This window comes from Meleagris gallopavo, chromosome 1, assembly GCF_905368555.1.
Source record: "Meleagris gallopavo chromosome 1, MGAL_WU_HG_1.1, whole genome shotgun sequence".
Taxonomy (NCBI): domain Eukaryota; kingdom Metazoa; phylum Chordata; class Aves; order Galliformes; family Phasianidae; genus Meleagris; species Meleagris gallopavo.
In genome coordinates, this window is record NC_139404.1 from 13,394,498 (window position 1) to 13,403,005 (window position 8,508).

General features: G+C 46.1%; 1 long non-coding RNA gene across 2 annotated transcripts in view; it reads right to left on the minus strand.

Moving 5' to 3' along the window:
- The window catches only part of LOC109371035 (uncharacterized), a 59,047-nt gene that overhangs the window by 19,818 nt on the left and 30,721 nt on the right, over positions 1–8,508 (minus strand). The window lies entirely within an intron of this gene.

The following is an 8,508-nucleotide window of genomic DNA, read 5'->3' on the forward strand; positions in this document are numbered from 1 at the left end:
AGAGATGGAAATCTTCGGTGTCATGGAACTTTACTCCAGAACACCTGAAAGACCCTGAAAATTTAAACAGATATTTGAGACAGGAATGTCGTGGCTCAGGAAGATCTGAGGAGGCCCAAATTGTTTGGGGCCTGGCTAATGCTTACCGGGCCTTATTCAATACTATCCTGGAGAGGGAGAGAGTTTGTGAAATTGAAAAGGAGAGTCTCAGGGAAACAGTGCAAAATGAGCGAGAGAGTCTCCTGGTCGAGAGAAACAGCCTCCAATCTGAGAGAGATGCCCTCCGAATTGAGAGAGACTCCCTGCAATCCAAACTCAACAGTCTTCAATCTCAACAAGACACCCTCCAATCTGAGCTAGATACTCTCATAATCGAACGAGACAGGCTCCGAGCTGAACTGGAGGATGAGAGCATTGGAACTGACCAACCTGATCAACTACAGGAAGCACCACAATTGATGTCAGTTGCCCCTGTAAGAGGACGGAAAATGAAACGAATCTCGACTCAGTTAGAAGAGAAGAAAGAAGAGGAGAGAGGTCCAGAGGAGTGGCTCCAAGATCCACAAGAAGCACCCCTAAGTCCAGGGGAGGGGCCCTCAGTAAGACCACGGTCACCGGCGCCAATGAGGGCAACAAGAAGTCCCGAAAGAGTAAGAGGTGAGCAAGATATCGTTACCATTGTTGATCGATCTCTGAAAATGAATGAAATTCGAAGTCTGAGAAAAGACTTTTCACGTCACCCAAATGAGCCTATTGCCACTTGGTTACTTCGATGTTGGGACAATGGGGCCAACAGTGTGTGGCTGGATAGTAGAGAAGCTCGCCAACTGGGTGGCGTTGCTAGGGACTCAGCCATTGACAGAGGTATTAGTACATGCCAGAACCAGGCCTTTACCCTCTGGAAGCGGATGTTGTTAGCTGTAAAAGAAAGATACCCCTTCAAAGATGATCTGATGCCTGAGAAAAAGAAATGGGCTGATATGGAAGAAGGCATCTGTTATTTAAGAGAATATGCTGTGGTGGAAATGCTACATAGCCCCGATTTCATTCCTGACGAGCCAGACCAAGAGCATGATCCCGAGAGAGTCAGGTGTACACCAAACATGTGGCGTACATTCACAAAGACCGCACCAGAAAGGTACGCCAGCACATTTGCAGCAATGTATGGCAGAGGGGAAAGAAGACCCCTTATAAGTGAATTGGTTAATAAACTTCAAGACTTTGAGTTACATTTAAGCCCTCTGCGAGCTTGTGTTTCAGCCATTACAAAGGTAGCTGAAAAGCTGGACAGAATGGAAAACAAACAAGAAGATATAATAGACAAACTATCAACCGTGCCTGAAGCTGATAAATCCATGGAGGTAACGGATACATCAAATGGGGACCAGAATCCCCAAAACAGCCTATTGGAGGGGCTGATCAACTTGATTTCCTCCCAGCCGGTGGCATCTAATGTCTCAGCTATCAAAAGAAGACGTTCTCCTGCTCGAGCAAGTGACAACAGTAAGACCACATCACGTTTTGCCTTGTGGCATTACCTACGTGACCATGGAGAAGATATGAAGGAGTGGCATAAACAACCTACTCCTGTACTTCAAGCACGGGTAAGAGAGTTACAAGACAAATCAACCACCAAGGTGAACTTCTCTAAAAAGGTGATTGCTCCAGTTGCTGCAGACAGTGAAGGTAACAAATAGAGGGGCCCTGCCCCCAGCCAGGGGGGGAAAGGGATAATAGAGTTTATTGGACTGTGTGGATTAGATGGCCTGGCACATCAGAATCACGAAAATATAAGGCCCTGGTGGATACTGGTGCACAGTGCACTCTAATGCCCTCGAGTCACCAAGGGACAAAATCAATTTATATTCATGGGGTGACTGGAGGTTCCCAAGAGCTGACTATGTTGGAGGCCGAAATCAGCCTCACTGGTAAAGACTGGCAAAAACACCCTATTGTGACTGGCCCAGGGGCTCCATGCATACTTGGTATTGATTACCTCAGAAGGGGATATTTTAAGGATCCCAAAGGGTATCGATGGGCCTTTGGAATAGCTGCTGTAGACACAGAAGGTGTTAAGCAGTTGTCTATTTTGCCTGGCCTGTCAGAAGATCCATCTGCCGTGGGGTTGCTACGAGTGAAAGAGCAACAAGTACCGATTGCTACAAAAACGGTGCACAGACGGCAGTACCGCACCAACAGGGATTCCTTGCTCCCCATTCAGAAGCTGATTCACCAACTAGAGAATCAGGGAGTGATTAGCAAGACTCACTCACCTTTTAACAGCCCCATATGGCCAGTGCGTAAAGCCAGTGGAGAATGGAGGCTGACGGTGGACTACCGTGGCCTGAATGAAGTCACACCCCCATTGAGTGCTGCTGTGCCAGATATGTTAGAACTCCAATATGAATTGGAGTCAAAGGCAGCCAAATGGTACGCCACCATTGATATTGCTAACGCCTTTTTCTCCATTCCTTTGACCAAAGAATCTAGGCCACAGTTTGCTTTCACCTGGAGGGGCATTCAGTATACCTGGAATCGTTTGCCCCAGGGGTGGAAACATAGCCCAACCATTTGCCATGGGTTGATCCAAGCTGCACTGGAACAGGGAGGTGCTCCTGAGCACTTACAGTATATTGATGACATCATCGTGTGGGGCAACACAGCAAAGGAAGTTTTTGAGAAAGGAGAGCAAATAATCCAGATCCTTCTGCGTGCTGGTTTCGCTATTAAGCGAAGCAAAGTGAAAGGGCCTGCCCAGGAAATTCAGTTCCTAGGTATAAAGTGGCAAGATGGCCGTCGTCACATCCCAACAGATGTGATCAACAAAATCAGTGCCATGTCTCCACCCACTAATAAGAAAGAGACACAATCGTTCCTGGGTGTAGTGGGTTTTTGGAGAATGCATGTTCCAAACTACAGCCTCATTGTAAGCCCCCTTTATCAGGTGACACGGAAGAAGAATGATTTTATGTGGGGTCCTGAGCAGCAGCAGGCTTTTGAGCAGATTAAACAAGAGATAGCCCGTGCCGTGGCCCTGGGGCCAGTACGGATGGAACAGGATGCGAAGAACATCCTCTACACTGCTGCTGGAGAGAAAGGTCCCACTTGGAGTTTGTGGCAAAGAGCCTCAGGAGAGACCCGAGGCCGACCCCTGGGATTCTGGAGTCGGGCGTACAGAGGGTCTGAAGAGTGCTACACTCCAACTGAGAAGGAGATCTTAGCCGCGTATGAGGGGGTTCGGGCTGCTTCCGAAGTAATCGGTACAGAAACACAGCTCCTTCTGGCACCTCGACTGCCAGTGCTGAACTGGATGTTCAAGGGAAAGGGTCCCTCCACCCATCATGCTACTGATGCCACTTGGAGTAAGTGGATTGCGCTGATTACGCAGCGAGCGCGGATGGGGAATCTCAACCGTCCAGGAATCCTAGAGGTGATCATGGACTGGCCTGAAGGCAAAAAGTTTGGAACACCGCCAGCAGAAGAGATATCACGTGCTAAAGAGGCCCCACCATATAATGAACTACCCGAAAATGAGAAGACATATGCCCTATTCACAGATGGATCGTGTTGTATTGTGGGGAAACACCGTAGATGGAAAGCCGCTGTGTGGAGCCCCACACGACAAGTTGCAGAGGCCACTGAAGGAAAAGGAGAATCGAGCCAATTTGCAGAGGTAAAGGCTGTCCAACTGGCCTTGGATGTTGCTGAACGGGAGAGGTGGCCAATGCTTTATGTTTACACTGACTCGTGGATGGTGGCAAATGCTCTATGGGGGTGGTTACAGCAGTGGGAGCAAAACAACTGGCAAAGAAAGGGTAAACCTATTTGGGCTGCTGACCTGTGGAAAGATATTGCTGCCCGAATAAAGAATATGGTTATAAAGGTGCGTCACGTAGATGCCCATGTGCCCAAGAATAGGGCTACTGAAGAGCAGCAAAATAACCATCAGGTAGACAGAGCTGCCAGAATTGAGGTGGCCCAAATAGATCTGGACTGGCAGAACAAGGGTGAATTATTTCTAGCCCGATGGGCCCATGAGACCTCAGGCCATCAAGGGAGAGATGCGACATATAAGTGGGCTAGAGACCGAGGGGTGGATTTAACTATGGATGCTATTGCGCAAATCATTCACGACTGTGACACGTGTGCCACAATTAAACAAGCCAAGAGAATGAAACCTCTCTGGGAGGAAGGGCGATGGCAAAAGTACAAATATGGGGAGGCATGGCAGGTTGATTATATCACCTTGCCACGATCTCGTAATGGTAAGCGTTATGTGCTCACCATGGTGGAGGCAACAACTGGGTGGCTTGAAACCTATGCAGTACCCCACGCTACCGCCCGAAATACCATACTAGGTCTTGAGACACAAGTCCTGTGGCGACATGGTACCCCAGAAAGAATTGAGTCAGATAATGGGACTCATTTTAAAAATTCTCTTGTAGGTACCTGGGCTAAAGGTCATGGTATTCAGTGGATTTACCATATTCCCTACCATGCACCGGCCTCAGGTAAGATTGAACGATACAATGGGTTGTTAAAAACTATGCTGAAAGCAATGGGAGGCGGTACATTTAAGCACTGGGAGAAGCATTTGGCAGAAGCCACCTGGTTAGTCAATACCAGAGGATCTATCAATCGTGGTGGTCCAACCCAGTCCAGCTCCCTACATACCGTAGAGGGAGATAAAGTCCCTGTTGTACATGTAAAGAATATGTTGGGAAAGGCAGTTTGGGTTATTCCAGCCTCTGAGAAGGACAAACCTCTTCGTGGAACTGTTTTTGCCCAGGGACCTGGGTCCACTTGGTGGGTGATGCAGGAAAACGGGGATGTTCAATGTGTACCGCAAGGGAACTTGATGTTGAGGGAGTGCAGTCAGTAATTCCTAGTGCGTGGTTTATATTTTGTTTGTCTATATTAAGCATGATGTAGTGATGTGGAATAAGGGGTGGAATGTCATGGTTTCATGATTTTTCATTATCGGTATTCCACATCATAACATCATGCAATGTACTGGGGGTTTGACTGCTGATGCTCAAGTTCCGGGTGCCTGTCCAGCGGAGAAGAGCAGCTACGTTTCCCCAGGGGGCTTTGCGGTCAACGAGGAGATATAACTCCCGGCAAGGTCACCTGATTCTCTCTTCTCTGCCTGCGCTGCTTCGCTTGCGCTTCTCTGCCTGCGCTGCTTCGCTTGCGCTTCTCTGCCTGCGCTTCTCGCCTGCGCTTCTCTGCCTGCGCTTCTCATCTCAGCGTTGTGGTAAGGCCGATCCACTATCAATTTCACATTCTCTCTCCTTATAAAATTCTGTTGATACCATATTTAGTAAATTACTTTGTTTTACCTCAGATTGTTGCCACTGTTTTCAATTATTTCGGGGTCCCTTATTTTCTTTTTTTCTCCCGGGGGCGCGGATCCGCGGATCCCTCCGCCCTTCTAGTCACGGAACCGGGCCGAACCAGCCCGTAAACCGTTGACAACTGTGCAACTGGAATGTATTCTGTCTCCTCGAGGACGATGGGAGAAAGAAATTTTTAGTAGAACGTACATATATATGTATTAGTTAAACTTTCCTCGGAGTCCCATTACTGAACATAACACTGCGACAGCATTATTTCAAGAGAAGAGGTGACACAGCACATCCACTGAGCAGCTTTGGTGGAACTCAGTCAACAACTTACCACCCGAATCTAGAATGCCCCTAAGCTCCCTCAAGTAGCTCTGAAGCACAGAGATACCAGATTTTCTGATATTAAATTTCCCAGGAATTCAAATGCCAGTCTCTTGGTCTTGACAACACTGAACTACAGCTACAACCCAACAAACACTGTATCTAAATGTTCCTCTTCTGGTCTTCCTGCATGCTCCGCAGCCATCAGTAACACCTCAGCGTAAACTATGTAAATTGCTGTAAGTAAAATCAGGTCGGGCTTCCCTGGCTTTAAAGGACAGCCCCACCCTGCTTTCAAAATAAGCTAGGCTTCAGTAAGTTAGTAGGGAACTGCATTCACCCAGCCACAATTATGATGCGCCATGGCATGGAAATGGGCAAGCAGGGAGAGAGAATAAGCAAGAAGTCTGTGAGTTAGTATTGCCACCAAAGTCCCCACAGCATCACATTGCAGCAGGAGTTCTGCTCTGCCAGATAGTTCCCTACATTGCCCGAGGCATGAGACTCTCTCTGATCCACCCCTCCACAGACAGTCTGAACATCTCCCTACTCATACTTTCTCTGTGGCCAAAGCTCTGGGGCTGGAGCATCTAAAACATTCTAGTGTGGGAACGCTTCTGGGGCAAGTTCTGCTTTCCTTTTGTTCCATCTGATGATATTTTAGATTGATAGGGTTTGAAAAGATTTTCCTTTTACACATCTGGAGCAGACCAGGGTGATGGAAGGGTGGAGAAAATGTAAGAAACAGTTTTTCTTGTAGGATTTCTTACTTTCATTCTACTTTAAAGACTTCCTAATAAATGACTCTTGCAACCAGGCAGCTCTGGGATATTTCAAAAGGACAAGCTGAAATTTCTCTTAGGAAAAACCAATTTAAAACCTTTTTTTCTGAACATACTTCAATCAGTGCATATAGATGCCTTACCATACCTGTAAATCTGACACTTTCCAAGGCATACATGCTACAGCCAGGAAGCAACAACATCCTTTTGCAGTCACACAATACTCACTATGGGTTTGTACCTCACTCTGAACTGTTGACATGCTCAAAGTTTTAATGTAAGAGTCAGTTCTGGAAAATAAAGTGACATCCTAATGACATTAGAGGCCCAAGCTATGTTTCTAAACCAACACAGAAGTTTCACTGAATACAGACGTTTCAAAGGTTTGGAAATTCTCTAGTCCAGAGAGTTCAGAGGTCTGCCAGCTCACTAGTCCATCAGGTGAATATGATAAGACACTTTATTTTCTGTAGTTAATCACACCCTTATCAGGAAGAGTTTAAAATACCATCTAGATTCCTTGGAATTAATTTCACTACTCCTAAAAGATGACTTTCACCTGGGTTGAATTGGGGCTAACAACAAATTAAGACATAGATCTGCACATCTGGCAGCAACAGGGGAAGCCCTTAACCACTCTGCTACTCCACCCTTCCATATGCACAACAGTGTTCAAACTGCAAGCATAGGGACCCACAAACTTGATGGGTCACCATTTGTTCTTTTTGCTCAGGAGATTGAAAGGCTGACAAGTAAAGCAGATACTCCAGATGCTCAACAAATTCCTGTTCCACGTGTGAAGTTAGCTTCCAGGTGCAGGTTCCTGATAACTTCTCCTATATGGTGGTTGCCAGCTGGGCTCATTCTAGCACCTACTGGGACGGTGCCATCTTTTCAGCCCTCTGCCATAGGCAACCAGAGGACTTCTAGGAACACCAGCCATTTCAAACCGGGCTTAAAACTGGTTTGTGCTGCTAGAATTGGGCAAACTTCCATACAGGTGTTAAGGATGTGGCCACAGTACCATGATAACGGAGCCACCTCCTGCAACAATTATCTAGCTAGATTACCCTTAATAAAATAGTAAGAGCTGAAAGAATGCCTATAAATAATGAGATCTTAATATCAGTGCTATTGATAAGATTGGTCTCTTGTAATGGGAGGAAAAATACTATTTTGACAGAAATAGGCTTGTCTTTATTTCCCAGAGGGGTGAAGTTCAGTAGCAGATTCAGATACTCGGGATCTCATTTGCACATGTGATAGTAGGTTCAAGTTCCAGTTAAGCTCATGGAAATGAACAGTCTCTGAGTTCTGCAACACTCTGCTTCCTTTCTCTAAATATTGCCTGAACCTTAGAACTACAGGTCGGTTGACTGCTGCCAGATCTGTCTTGTGCCATTTCTGAAATCTTTTATTTGTAACAAATCATCAGTGAATAGCAAACACTGTCTCCTTTAATATGCCTCATGCATTTCATTCCTGATAAGATAGGATGGTTACAACCTTGTGCAACAGTGAGACAAGACTGAGAATAACCAACCTTTATTTACTTAACAGATCCTGACAACTACTGGTGTGGTTTCGCTGGAAAATTCATCAGAGTTCTTCTTAGGTTTGCTTACAGCTTTGCATCCTCACCAGTGAGTGAAATCTTCCTGTAGCTGTACAACCTCAGGCTCTGTCAACTGATCCATTTCCATAAACAAATTAATTCTTCAGTGAGAAATCTGCAAGTGAAGATGCTTCCAGAAAAGCAGCACTGGGGTCATTCTCCACTGCAGGGCTGAATCATCTGTCCCAACATGTCAGTGGAGTTGCCTGACAGGAGACTCCCTTTCATCAGTGAGATGTAGCGATAATTCTTTATCTATCTGGGATGTGAAATTTCTTTAGTTCTGCATTCTCAAACCGCTCAACTGAAGCCAATACCTTTCTTTTCAAAGTTCCTAGTTCTCTCACAAGGAGGCACATTTTCTTGACCTGATTTTCACAGTACTTTCAGAGTGAAGAACTTCAGAGCCATCCCCCAAGTCCTTACAGTATATGTTTGTTTT